This window comes from Herpailurus yagouaroundi, unplaced genomic scaffold, assembly GCF_014898765.1.
Source record: "Herpailurus yagouaroundi ecotype Mexico unplaced genomic scaffold, PumYag 219, whole genome shotgun sequence".
Lineage (NCBI taxonomy): Eukaryota > Metazoa > Chordata > Mammalia > Carnivora > Felidae > Herpailurus > Herpailurus yagouaroundi.
In genome coordinates this window covers 2,163,063-2,173,939 of record NW_024412450.1, presented here as the reverse complement: position 1 = coordinate 2,173,939, position 10,877 = coordinate 2,163,063, and positions in this window count along the sequence as shown.

The following is a 10,877-nucleotide window of genomic DNA, read 5'->3' as shown; positions in this document are numbered from 1 at the left end:
ACAGAATCGGAAACAGGCTCCAGGCTCTGAGCCATCAGCCCAGAGCCTGACACGGGGCTCAAACTCAAGGACCGCGAGATCGTGACCTGGCTGAAGTCGGACGCTTAACCGACTGCGCCACCCAGGTGCCCCAATGTGGATTGTGGCTTTAAGACTACCTTATCAGACTGCAAAGATTATGAAGGCTGACAGCTTGTCTTCTCGTGAAAAACAAACAAAACTTCAGCCAACCAAGTTTCCTTTATGTACCTGTAATACTTTCAATGGTAGCTATGGGAGATATCGACCAATAATAGGACTTTCTTATGGGCCACTTGCCAGCAATGTCAGCACATCTGTAGGAAAAGCATTCTGAATCCTTTGTTTTCATCTTTCCGAGCAGACCTCTTGACAATGTTCTCTTTGTCAGCCAAGACTCCCCCCTTGATAAATATATATATATTCATATATTTTTAAGTTTATTTATTTTTATTTTTTTAAGTTTATATATATTTATTTTATACTTTATTTTATACTTTAAAAAATATATTTTTAAAGTTTATATATTTATTTTGAGAGAAAAAGAGAAGACATGCCTGAGCAGGAGAGGGGCAGAGAGAGAGGAGACAGAATCCCAAGCAGGCTCCACACTGTCAGTGCAGAGCCCAGCGCAGGGCTCAATCCCACCAACAGTGAAATCATGGCCCGAGCCCAAATCAAGAGTTGGGAACTTAACCGACTGAGCCACTCAGGCACCCCTTTTTAAGTTAAAAAAAAAATTTTTTTTTATTTTAGAGGGAGAGAGAGAGTGAGGGGAGGAGGGGGAGAGAGAGAGAGAGAGAGAGAGAGAGAGAGAGAGAGAGAGAGAATCCCAAGCAGGTTCTGTGCTGCCAGTGCAGAGCCCGATGGCTGGGTTTGATCTCACTAACCATGAGATCATTACCTGAGCTGAAAGCAAGAGTCAGATGCTTAACTGACTGAGCCAGCAGGCATCCCTTAAGTTTATTTATTTGTAAGTAATCTCTACACCCAACATAGGGCTCAAACTCACAACCCCAATATCAACAGTCTCGTGCTCCTCTCACTGAGCCAGCTGGGTGCCCCAAGAGTTCCGTTTGGATTTAGTTTGGTAATGCCATACACAATTGGTGAATGCGTACACAATTCACCCAGTTTTACTGCATAGGAAGTGATTCCACAGAGAGACTCCCACATGTGGGAAATGATACATATACAAAGTTATTCAATGCAGTATTGTTTGTAATTGCAGAAGGCTATAAACATGTCAGGGTCTATCAAAAGTGGACCGCATAAATTATCTCTGAGCCAGCCAGCCAGTGGAATATTATTTAGCTATAATGAGGCAAGGGGGAGCCCCCTGAGTATCGATACGGAATACCCCCTCAACTATAGTATGCTACTATTGTGTCATAAAGGGGAAACTTATTTGTTTACACAGCCATAGTCTATCTCTGGAAGAATACATAAGAAGCCCATCCTGTCCATCGTGAGGCCTGGCATCCACGGTCAGGGGGCTGGGCTGAGACGTGTCCGAGGGGGATTTAGGGGTGTAAAGGGAGTTACCCATTCATGGGCTAGAAACTTGCACACGCGTGATTATCTCAGTTAATCCCTACAAGTCCAGGAGAGTATGTTATTATCCCCATTTCAAGAGTGAGGAAGGTGAGGCACAGACAGGCACTTCCTGGTGGGTTCAGGACCGACTGCAGTGTAGTCTGCAGCCTCTGCCGTGAGAGGAGGCAGTGCCTCTGAACTTACCACTGCCCACACCTGGGGCTTTCCAGAAAGTTTCTAGTGGAGGCTGGCAAGAAAGGACCCGCTGTGGGCTGGGAAAGCGGAAAAACTCCATGTTTCTGTTTCTAAACCAAGGACACAACGTTCGCGCGTGCCTCCTACCTTTATCACATGATACACAAACCCATTCTCATTCCGTAAGAGAATCATCCTCAAACCCACTTCTCTCCCGTAATACAATTTTTTAAATTTCTTATTTTAATGTTTATTTTTGAGAGAGAGACAGAGCTTGAGCAGGGGAGGGGCAGAGAGAGAGGGAGACACAGAATCTGAAACAGGCACCAGGCTCCGAGCCGTCAGCGCAGAGCCTTATGTGGGACTCGAACCCATGAACCATGAGATCATGACCTGAGTCGAAGTCGGACGCCCAACCGACTGAGCCCCCCAGGTGCCCCCTCCCATAATACAATTTTAAGTACTAATACTTGGCAATGCTTCAGGCTTCCAGAGCTCTTGACCTTGTTTGAGTCTCATAACTGTTTAGTGCTGGCTGCTTGACAACAATCAGCGACATTAGGGCCACCAACCCTTTTTTTGGGGTCCATCGGCTCTTAGCCTTTCTTTCTTCTTTCTTCTTTCTTTCTTTCTTTCTTTCTTTCTTTCTTTCTTTCTCCCTCCCTCCCTCTCTCTCTCTCTCTCTCCCTTCCTTCCTTCCTTCCTTCCTTCCTTCCTCCCTCCCTCCCTCCCTCCCTCTCTCTCTTTCTTTCTTTCTTTCTTTCTTTCCTTCCTTCTTTCTTTCTTTCTTTCTTCTTGTCTCTTCCCACATCCTACTTATGATTATCCAGACAGAGTAAAAGTTTCCTCTAGACACAGCTGGAAATTCTCCACCTTTGCCCCTGTTTCATAGCAGTATCTTGGGGATAAGACCAGGGAGGCTGGTCTTAGGAAAGACACTGTCTTAAGAGCAGCAGGACAATCTTGCTGGTGACATCTCACTGTGCTGACAGCCCGATGTGGCCCACTAACCACCGCTAGTGCTGCCCCGTGGACAAGAACTCATGCATGCACCAGACATCGACCCTGGAGAGCTGCTGCAGGCTCATAGTGGTAGGATTTAAATGTGTGGAGGATGTGTCCCCTGGAAGAAAGTATCTCACTTCACCAACGCCTAGGAGATCTTTGCCAAACAGTAGAGACCAGGCTTGAGAAGTGGTGAGATAATTCCACGCAGTGAGTGGGGTGACAGCTGAGGTTTGAGTCAGATGTTTTGTTGATTGATCTTCCCTTGAGCTTCAAACCAGGCAGCAGGTGCTGTGCAGCTCCTGTGGGGGGAGAAAATGAGCATGACGCTCAGGGTCCCGGCTCCCGTGGAGCTTGAGGGCTGCTCAGGAAGGCGTATCATTAAATAAATGGTTCCATAATTTTTAAAAAAGTGGCCACTGAGATGAGTGTTTTGCATGGCGAAGGTCGGGAGCTGGGAGAGCACCTTCAGGGTGGGGCGGGTCCTAGGTCAGTCTGGGCAATTCAGGGGAGGCTTCTCTGCAGATGATGTGTAAGTTTAAACAGGTGAGGGTGGCATGGGGTGTGCAGGCCAAAGAGGGCATGTCCGGGCTGCTTGCTTCCTGGGCGGAGAGTATCTGGACAAGTTCAAGAATGCAATCAGGCCAGTGTGGCTGTAGCACCATGAGTGACAAGGAGGAGGTCCAGGGATCTAGGCTGCAGCCCCAGCTGTGCTGGCGTTGGCCGGGTGACCTGGGGCTGGCTCAGCCACCTTTCTGAGATGTGGTTTTCTCTTCTGAAAATGCATCATAATAATAGCACACCACACAGGGACAGCTGGAAGGATTAAGGGAGATAACGTGAACTGTTTGTAGGTTATGCACCACTAAGGTAGTGTGTTTCTGCTCTGATCAAAGCGTAATAAACACTGAAGCATCCAAAGGTGTGTCTGAGTCATGTCGGCCTTCAGACTCTGATATGATAGCAGAGCCAGCTTCACATCCGTTCCAGACTTCCCTTTCTGCTCAGATTGAATTGTCCATTTTTGGTCCCTGGATGGGGCAGCCCCATCCCACCCACTGTAACAGGGTTATACTTGCTTTTTTTTTTTTTTTTTTAAATTTAAATCCAAGCTAATTAACATACAGTGATATATTGGTTTCAGGAGTAGAATTTACTGATTCATCACTTACATATGACATCCAGTGCTCATCACAAGTACCCTCCTGAGTACCCATCACCCATCCAGCCCATTCCTACATCCGCCTCCCCTCCAACAACCCTGTTCTTTGTATTTAAGAGTCTCTTATGGTTTGCCTCCCTCCCTGGTTTTATCTTAATATCTTATTTTTTCTTTCATTCCCCTATGTTCATCTGTTGTGTTTCTTAAATTCCACATATAAGTGAAATCATATATTTGTCTTTCTGTGACAGACTTATTTCACTTAGCCTAACATATTCTAGTTCCATTCACGTTGTTGCAAATGTCAAGATTTCATTCTTTTTGATGGCAGAGTAATATTCCATTGTATACATATAAACCACATCTTCTTTATCCATTCATCCATCGATGGACATTTGGGCTCTTTCCATACTTTGGCTATTGTTGATAGTGCTGCTGTGAACATTGGGATGCATGTGTCCCTTCGAATCAGCACTCCTGTATCCTTTGGATAAATACCTAGTAGTGCAATTGCTGGGTCGTAGGGTAGTTCTACTTTTAATTTTTTGAGGAACCTACACACTGTTTTCCAGAGCGGCTGCACCAGTTTGCATTCCCACCAGCAGTGCAAGAGGGTTCCTCTTTCTCCGCATCCTCGCCAACATCTGTCATTGCCTGAGTTGTTAATGTTAGCCATTCTGACTGGTGTGGGGTGGTATCTCATTGTGGTTTTAATTAGTATTTCCCTGATGATGAGCGATGTTGAGCATCTTTTCATGTATCTGTGAGCCATCTGGATGTCTTCTTTGGAGAAGTGTCTATTCATGTCTTTTGCTCATTTCTTCCCTGGATTATTTGTTTTTTGGGTGTTGAGTTTGAGAAGCTCTTTGTAGATTTTGGCTACTAATTCTTTATCTGATATGTCATTTGCAAATATCTTCTCCCATTCCATTGGTTGCCTTTTAGTTTTATTGATTGTTTTCTTTGCGGAACAGAAGTTTTTTTTATCTTGATGAGGTCCCAATAGTTCATTTTTGCTTTTATTTCCCTTGCCTTTGGAGACAAGTTGAGTAAGAAGTTGCTGTGGTCGAGGCCAAAAAGGTTGTTGCCTGTTTTCTCCTCTAGGGTTTTGATGGTTTCCTGTCTCACAGTTAGGTCTTTCATCCACTTTGAGTTAATTTTTTGTATGGTGTAAGAAAGTGGTCCAGGTTCATTCTTCTGCATGTCGCTGTCCAGTTTTCCCAGCACCACTTGCTGAAGAGACTGTCTTTATTCCATTGGATAGTCTTTCCTGCTTTGTCAAAGATTAGTTGGCCATACATTTGTGGGTCCATTTCTGGGTTCTCAATTCTGTTCCATTGATCTGAGTGTCTGTTTTTGTGCCAGTAGCTTACTGTCTTGATGATTACAGCTTTGTAATACAGCTTGAAGACTGGGATTGTGATGCCTCCTGCTTTGGTTTTCTTTTTCAGGATTCCTTTGTCTATTCAGGGTCTTTTCTGGTTCCATACAAACTTTAGGATTGTTTGTTCTAGCTCTGTGGAGAAAGCTGGTGTTATTTTGACTGGGATTGCACAATGTGTAGATTGCTTTGGGTAGTATCTACATTCTAACAAGATTTGTTCTCCCAACCCAGGAGCATGGGATATTTTTCCATTTCTGGGTGTCTTCTTCAATTTCTTTCATAAGCTTTTCTGTAGTTTTCAGTGTACAGATCTTTTACCTCTTTGGTTTATTCAGTTACTTTCTGCTGTTCAGTGCAGGTCACGCCTTCAATAACACTTGTGTTTTTCAATAAAACTTTCAATAATACTTCAAAGAAACTCGTGTTTTTATGGGATTCCCATGAATAGAATCTCTAGTCTGTTGCCTCAGATTTGTTCATTTGACTCCTAGAACATCTATTTGTGAATATTTTTTCATGTTTGTGCACTCACCTCCACACATCCTTTTCTGTACTTCTAAAATCCACAGTGCTCCGAAAATAAGAAAAAAAATTGTTTCTAATTCATTTGGTGGCAAGACCAGATGTGAAGCTGTTTATGGTCTTTATTTACTGCACCTAAAGTTAATAGTCATGTATTTTACTGCAGAAACAAGATTGTACTTTATTATGGATGTTACACCTGCAACACGTGTCAAATAACAGATTCCTCCACGTTCTGTAGTTTCTAATAGAAAACTGTGGAGATGCTTCTTCTTCTCTTAGTATTATTCAGTATTGTGCTAGTGTTCTCTGGATAAATGAACAGTCATTATTGGATCCTGAACTGGACATAATGGGAGAGAAATATTTTGCAGCGAAATGAACAAACACACACCCCACCAACCAAATGCCCAAAAGCATACATGCATTATGATACATATGCTTTTTGGATTGCTATGAATTTATGTATATTCATATCTGGTATATACTCAATTACATATATTTAACTAAACACAGTTTAGTAAACATGTTTGTGTTGAAATCCTTAAAAATCTGAGTCTCTTGTTCCAGGAGTAGAAATACTCATTAAATGTGTCTGTGAGAACTGAATCTTTTCTACATCTGTTAACCTGACCACGTATACCCTGTAGAAGGAGGGACAGACAAGCTAATTATTTTCCTGTTTGTTGTTTAGGCTAACCTAGCATTTCAGCACCTCGTGTTCATCTGCTTATTACAGAAGGGCTCTCTTATGAAGGAATTATTTACAGAAGCAATGGGCAGTGTCAGCTTTTTAAAAAACTTTTTAAAATGTTTATTTATTTTGGGGGGGGGCGCAGAGACAGAGGGAGACACAGAATCCAAAGCAGGCTCCAGGCTCTGATCTGTCAGCACAGGGCCTGACGCGAGTCTGGAACCCACCAACCAGGAGATCGTGACCTGTGAACTGCGAGATCATGATCTGAGCCGAAGCCGGGTGCTTAACCGACTGAGCTCCCCAGGCACCCCACTGTCAGCTTTGTAATCTGACTGTTGGCTCAGAGCACCTGGGAGACAGCTGCCCCTGGCCCAGAGCACCTTGTGGGAAGCGGGGGTGGAGGGGCGTGTGGCCCTTTTTTATTTCACTGAAGTTTTTTGAGCTCCACGCTCCGTTCCCCTGGATGTGCCTGCAAAGACATAATAGAAATGACCTTATAATTTTCCTGTTTCCTTCTCCTGGCTCAAAAGCACCAAGGCCAGCAGTGTCAAGAACATACAGTGAGAGAGAACTGTGTGGGGAGCAGTGGAGAAGATTTGTTAAAGAATGGTTACCCCCGCCCCTGCCCTCTCCAGGCCCCACAGCTCTGTGAGACTGTCCCATTGGAGGAGGAGGGAGGACATGGAAATGGAACACGATGGGAAGGGTCCAGCAAGAAAGCCTTGGCGGTATGGAGGAAGGTTCAAGCCGTCACTGAAACACCAGGGTGAAGCCTGGCAATGTAAATGTTTGAATTTTAAGCCTTTGCCCCATATGCTTTTCTATTAAATTTTTTTTTCAACGTTTATTTATTTTGGGGACAGAGAGACAGAGCATGAACGGGGGAGGGGCAGAGAGAGAGGGAGACACAGAATCGGAAACAGGCTCCAGGCTCTGAGCCATCAGCCCAGAGCCCGACGCGGGGCTCGAACTCACAAACCGCGAGATCGTGACCCGGCCGAAGTCGGACGCTCAACCGACTGCGCCACCCAGGCGCCCCTGTGCTTTTCCAAATCACAAGAGCTGCGTAGGACAGAAGGGCTTCCCTGAGGCCAGGACTTTCACCCCAATTCAGAGCAGGGGCAGGTGGACGTGAACACCCCCCTCGCATACCCGCCACCCGCTGCTAATTCGGATGGGAAACCGAGATGCTGCGTGACCTCTGATAAGGAACGCCCTGCGGTGGACGTTGGCTAAGAGGAGGGCCTTGAAACCAAATCTCCTGACACTGTGGAAAGAATTTGGAACCGCACTAAGTGTTTCCACTATTGGCTCTGTCAACTGCATAGCCGGTGACCCCCGATTCGTACTTACTGTCCTCAAATTGCAGCTTACTGGGCTCCAAAAGAAGGACGTTATACCTACTTTGCATGGCTGGGTGAGAATTAAGTTAGATGCCCACTGAGGGCACGTAGCGCCCAGCAGACCACGAGTGAATTGGGTTACTTGGGCTAATATGTTTGTCAGGTGTGTGGTGTGTTAAGTTCTGGGCTCTATGCTCTCCATGCCAGGCAGAAATTGAGGCGGAAGACAGGAAAGGAGCTGGGAGCATGAGAAATAACGTGAACGGGAAGACTGGCACCATTCTCAGGAGTCAGAGACGGTCAGAAACTGTAAAAGGACATGTCAGCAAGGGCGCAAAGCAGAGGGGACGGGATTGAGTGTGTCCTCCCTGGAGGAGAGGAGTTTGGTGCTTGGTGGAAGGAAGAGGAGTGGATGGGCGTTGGGTACTGGTGGGGGGTGGGCTTTGGTAAGTGTCCTGGGGAATCTGGGCAGTGACACCGGAGGATGCAGTTGTAGGTGCTGGTGGAAAAAGGTGAGCAGTTTCAGAGTCCCGAGGGCAGTTAAAAAGAAAGCTTAAAAAAAGGATTATAAAGGTAACACTTGTAAAACATTGGAACTAAAATTAAAAACAAACATCAAGAAAAAAAGGTGCCCAATTATTCATGGTCCCAGAGGCAATTACTGCTAACATTTTGATGTATTTTTTTTAAGTTTTATTTATCTAAGTCACCTCTACACCCAACGTGGAGCTCAAACTCATGACCCCAAGATCAAGAGTCACTTGCTTTTCTGACTGAGCCAGCCAGGTGCCCCTTGCTGTATTTTCTTCCAGCTTTTAAACACATATATACCACAACTGTACAAATTTTGGATTCTGTCTCCCCGCCTCAAATTCTCATATTTTCCCAAGTTAATATCATTGGCTGCTGTTTTAAACATGGAGTGAATACATTCCAATGTACTAAACCAATACTCTGTGATATGGACATTAAAGGTGTTTCCTTTTCTGATTTAGCACCAGCAGCGTGGCGATAAATAACGCCAAAATAATGTTCAATTTCACGGAATCACAGACTGCCCTTTTCCAGGGGGGCACTCCACCCTTCTGTACCCCTCCACTCAGACCAGCAAAGGGGTCAGGACTTCAGGGAAGCCAGAGAGAAGCTGCCAGACTGAAGGTTTAGATGAGGGCTTTGAGAACTCCTTTGGGGGCTCCTGAGAGGGTGCCTATGCAGATTCACCCCTCCAGAGAGGCCAGGCTGGGTCGGGGAGGGGTGTCCTCCTGGGCATCAGCTTTGCCAGGACCACACAGAAGCACAGAGAGAGGGTGCTCTGCTGGCCAGACAGCTGAAGTAGCCTTCAGACCAGGCAGACAGGAAACTCTTCTTTTCAAAGCAGTCTAGGAAATTCCTCATCCACATGTTGTCCTGGGGTCAGTAACTTTATTTCAGTCGACACCCACCTTTTTTGGTTCCACCCTGCTGAGAGGACATCAGGCCACGCTGAGGAGGGTGTCTATTGCTTTGAGTGGTTAGAAATCCTGCCCCACTCTCTTCCTCTCTTCTGCCCAACTTCTAGCTCAAAGGATCTCAAACACTCCCTAGAGAACATCAAAAAACAATCTGTGGTGTTTTCTTCTGTGCTTACAGTGATGAGGGGCCATTGTTGGCAGTTATGAGCAGGGCAGGGGAATAAGATATTCTTCCAAACATAGCGGGCACAATAAATTGTCCCTCATCCAGGTTCCCAAGTGTCCCCTAGGACATTCATGTAGGTGAATACCTGTGTTTAATTATCTGAGCCTGGAAATTAATAGTGTTTAAAAAAAATGGTATTAATATACAATGAACTTTCTAGGAACACAATTACAGTTCTGTGTAAATCTAGGGAAGGTTCACTTTGGTACCAAGAGTTGTCCAACATTTCCTTAAATCACTTCATCGATGGCGACATGCTGGAGGTAGGTGAGTCACTGCCTCAGCACCTGCATCGGCGTGTGCTTGTGTGGACAGGTGTGGCCAGTGTGGTGGGGCCTCAACAGTCACACATTAACATGTTTATGTTATTTTATCACAAATTATTCTTTGTCATTTCTCCTCTATGGTATGGACAGGGAAGCACGTTGATTTTTAAGTTCTGTGTGTAGGTAGGTTGTATCATCTATGAATTTCAATTCTGCACAGTAAAAGATTCGTTGGAAGATACCTGCTATAAAAAGGGCTAAAGGATGAGACCCTCAGGTCAGATCAGTTACATACTGTTTGCCTGTCCCCCATTAGGAATCCCGTCTCCTCCAGCAGCCCACACTCACTCCCACGCACACACACGCACGTGTGCACACATAAACACACGTGCAGGCACACGAACACACGCATACGAACACAACCACATGCGCACATGCGTGTGCACACACGAACATGCACATTCATACGGCCATGAACACATGCTCACACACACACATGCACACACGTACACACACACACACACACACACACACACACACACACACAGCCTTCACCACTGCACAAAGGCCACGGCCACGGGCTGGTCCCTAGGCCTGTGCCTGTCCATCATTCAGGAAACACTGGGCCTGGGGCCCCACTGGAGTAGACAGGGTGCCGCTGGGCCCCGCTGGAGTAGACAGGCCGCTGGGCCCGGCTCCGCTGGAGGCCCCCCTACATCCCTTGTTTGCTCCCGCCGCCTCAGCTTCTCTCAGGGTGCTCCTCTCCCCGGCTCTAGCTTCCAGCCCTTTCTCCGAGGGGCCTTCCCAGGACAGCCAGGCTAAGCTGCTGGGCCTCGGGGGGCCGCTCAGGTCGCCCGGTCTTCACCCCCCCCCCCCCCCGCCCCCCTTCTCCTCCGCCCTTCCCGCTCTGACCTCAGCTCTCCTTCCCTCCCACCTGCCTGGCTCTCCTCCTCCCCTCGCGGCCCCCGCCTCCCTCCTCTCACCGCGATCCGGGGCCGCCTCCTCCACCTGCAACCCTGCATCCCTGCGTCCCCGCCTGCGGCTCGCGGCCCCTCGGCCCCCCCACCCCCCC